The 3,503-nt window shown below is 55.2% G+C and overlaps 1 long non-coding RNA gene across 1 annotated transcript; it reads right to left on the reverse strand.

Moving 5' to 3' along the window:
* Positions 1-263: 263 nt before the first annotated feature.
* On the reverse strand, positions 264-2,431 carry LOC119248428 (uncharacterized). Its single transcript, XR_005125929.2, has 4 exons — positions 2,381-2,431; positions 1,214-1,339; positions 775-843; positions 264-396 (listed from the first exon to the last, which is right to left on the reverse strand). It is a non-coding gene; the product is annotated as an uncharacterized LOC119248428 (long non-coding RNA).
* Between the last annotated feature and the right edge of the window lie 1,072 nt (positions 2,432-3,503).

Here is a 3,503-nt window from a genome sequence, read left to right on the forward strand (position 1 = left end):
TGACTGTGGCTCAAGTGATTAAATGATTAGAGGCTGCATCCCCCAGGCAGACTGTGGCTGGCCCAGGGCCTGGCCAGGTCATCCCCTGCCTGGTGTCCCTCCTGGGAGGGTTCTTCCCTCTGCCAGCCCCCCATTTTAGGGCCCAGCCCACAGAGCACAGGCACATGGTAAGGTGAATACAGTCAATTTTATTGCTTTAGCTCAATTGAGGGAATGAGGTTTAAGTGTGGAGATCTCATTTCATCCAGAACCAAGATGCTAGTGCCGGAGTGTCTGCAGTCCTGTCCAATTTCAGTCTGTAGAGAGGAAAGTGGCCGTGGGATGGGTCTTGAAGGGCGCACGCTGCTCCATACTGTCCCCCGTCAGCTTCAGGTTTATGCTCTTGTAGTGGAGGAGCTTCGTGGGCATAGAGGATGAAGGTTAGACTCACCAGGAGCCTGGAAACTTAACCTCCTGCCCCACCTTGGAGCGCCATGAGGGACAGAAACAGGCAGGGTCACAGGGGGCCACCGGGGGCTTAGACCCCAGAAGCCATCTGGCAGCAGACCTCGGAGAGCGGGGGCGGGAGGAATGGAGGGGGAAGGTTTAGAGATCAGAGACATTTGCAGGCACAAGTGGGGAAGCTCAGCAGGGAGAGGTGCTGCTTGAGAATGCTGGGGCAGGCCCAGGCTCCTGTGGGGGTGAGGGTGTTGAGGCCATCTTGCCCAGCCCCCACCCTGCCAGTGTGTGCGGAGTATTACCGTTCCTAAAAGGCTTTGCCTCTTTGGTACTCACTTTTATTTTATTCTTTTTTCTGCAGTCCAAGTAGGTTTGCAATAATGTCTCTGATACCGCTCAGGAAATCTAATTTTGGAAGAGAGTGATATCAATAGCCTAAAAGGGATCTAATATCGCTATGTCACCTACGCCCTCCCCCAGATATACTTCTGGTACCCAATTCCAAGTTTGAGAAGGTTTTCCGAGCTGGCTCGCTTCTCTGTCATAGGAAGGCAGCTGGACCGGAGAGGAAATCACGTATGGCGAAGGCAGCAAAATTGACTTTTGAGAAAGTCTGTATGTGGGAGCAGTAAGGGCCCCTAGTGGTTGTTCTGTGTTCAGATGAGTGAACACAAAGGCTCCCTTCACCCCTGACTTCTCTCTGAGGGAGAAGGCCCGGAGGAGGCCTGGAGCCAGAGACTTCCCTGGGCTGCTGCTCGCCTGGAGGCACACTTACCCAATATTCCCCTGGGGGAGGCTTCAATAACCTGGTTATTCGCCATAGCAGCCCTCGCGTCAATGTTTTTTGCCTCCTGGGGTAGAACAAGTTTCATTCCACTGTGGAAATCCTCAGCAGGATCATCTACAATCACATCAATTTGTTGATTTTAGCTGTTTTTTTGTTCTCTTTGAAATAATTCGAGAGCAATAAAATATCTGATAGGTGCGGGGTGGCAGCATACAGAGGAGACACGGCACAAACCTTTCCCTAGTAGCAGAGATAAGATCTGTACCAGACACACATCTGTGCGGACACACATCTGTTGACGCCCCAATTCCTATGTGGACCGTAGGGTGGGGCACTGGGTGGGGCACACATGGATGGAATTAGGGCCCTTCGAAATGGAGAGCAGAGAGATCACTCTCTTGGTCTCAGCCAAGTGAGGCTACAAGAGGTTGGGTCTGCAGCCTAGAGGAGGGTCTTCCCCCATCCCGACCACGCTGACTCCCTGACCTCAGGCTCAGCGTCTGGGGCTGTGACAATAGATTTCCGTAGTCTAAGCCATGGTGGCTGTTGTAGCGGCCTGCATGGACTGACGGTGTCTCTGGGAAGAGGGCAGGGCAGGGGCCTCTCATAGGAAGGTTGTGGAGGGTGTGGTCCTGGGTATGGGGAGAAACAGGCAGCTTTTGAGAGAGAAGCTGGGCCTTGAAGGCAGGGGTCAGGAGGGAAGATGTTGGAGGGTCTTCCTTAGGGAAAAGAAACAAGTGAGCAGGATCGCAGTGTGGGCCGTGCAATTAGGCTCAGTTTAGCTGCCATGGGTTGCTCATGAGGAAGTCTTGGGAAGTGGCTTGGAAAATGAGGGAGAGACTGGATAGAAGGTATCGTGATATGGGGTGGGAGCCAAGGGCGGTGCTGGAGCGTGAAGGAATTCATACTGTATAGACCATGTCCTTATCCCTAATCTCATCTTTTGTCCTGTCATTCTTAACAAACCTTTCACCTTTCTCCCCACTGTCTGGTTCCCATGTTTGTTCTGAGGCTTGTCCCATCCCAATCCCTGCCCCCTCCATGTCACCAAGAGCCGGGCCCAAGTCCACCCCCAGAGAGTGCTCGCCCCCTGCCAGGACATCCCCATTTGTTTATCCCTCATGCTGAAGGCAAGGGTGGGAGGGAGAGACTTACAGGAAGCCTGAATCTTGAGTTTGCCTCTCCGTCTGGCATCAGAAGTGGCATCTTCTGCAAAAGATGAGACACATAGTGAGGACTGACCCTGCGCCCCCGCAGCCCCCACCCCTCATCCTCCAACCTCATTGCCAGGGTAACAACGGGCTTGGGGACGCGTCCCCCCTGGGCCTCATCATGACTTCCAGCAGCTGTTCTCTCTGCTGATGAACTGGAAGTCCTCTTGCAGGGGCTGCTCTGAGCAGTGTGTTTGCTCTCCCTGCAAACTCTCCTCCCTGCTGGCTGCGGCCTGGGAGGTGCCTGAGGTCCCTGTCTGGGCCAGCACCATGGCCCGAGGGTGCAGCTCCACCTGTGCAGGATAGCACAGCCCAGGGGCCAGGCCAGGGGGTTTCTGGGACAGGGCCTCAATCCTCATTCCCTTTATTGTTTCAACACATTTATGCAAAGCTCTCTCTAATCAGACACTTCAGCGCTGAAGAACCTGCCCTGAGAGCTGCGAGCAAAAGCACAGTGACTGTTTGCAAAGAGAAACCAAGGTCTCAGTGGTTCTGTTACAAGTGCATGCAGTGCTCTTTGGCTCATCAATAGCTAAGCTGAGAAATGACAGATGTGAACCTGCTGACTAGGGCACCCCATGCTGGTGGGGGAAGAGGAAAGGGGAAGGAAAAGCTCTTTGCAGATGGAAGAATAATAAGGAAACATTGATGTGAGGGGAGCAGCGCCTTGTGCTGCAGGAAGGGCCTGAGAGTCCCTGCCACAGGCTGCGCTGGGCCCGGCCCATGGGTCCCGGGCTGTGTCCTTCTGCAGCCCCCGCTGCTGCCTGAGGGGAACATGGCCCGAGTGCATGGGGGCCCAGAGCTCCTGCGGGAGCTGCGAGGCTGTAGCAGTCGTGAGAGGTGCTGTGTGGAGGGGGAGCCTGGACAGCCTGAGAGGCAGGGGTCCCTCCTGTTCAGTGCGGTGAGGAGGCAAGATGTGCAGGAGCAGGGGGGGGCAGATGCTGGCAGAGGTAGAGGGAGCAGGAGGGCACAGGGGGAGAGAGAGGGGAGGGCAGAACTCAGGCGAGATGGAAGAGCGGGAGGTGCAGGGAAGGCCACACTCACCAGCCAGAACCAGGGTGCCAGCC

The sequence above is a fragment of the Talpa occidentalis genome, unplaced genomic scaffold (genome assembly GCF_014898055.3).
Source record: "Talpa occidentalis isolate TD23 unplaced genomic scaffold, MPIMG_talOcc4v2.1 talOcc4.16, whole genome shotgun sequence".
NCBI classification, from domain to species: Eukaryota; Metazoa; Chordata; class Mammalia; order Eulipotyphla; family Talpidae; genus Talpa; species Talpa occidentalis.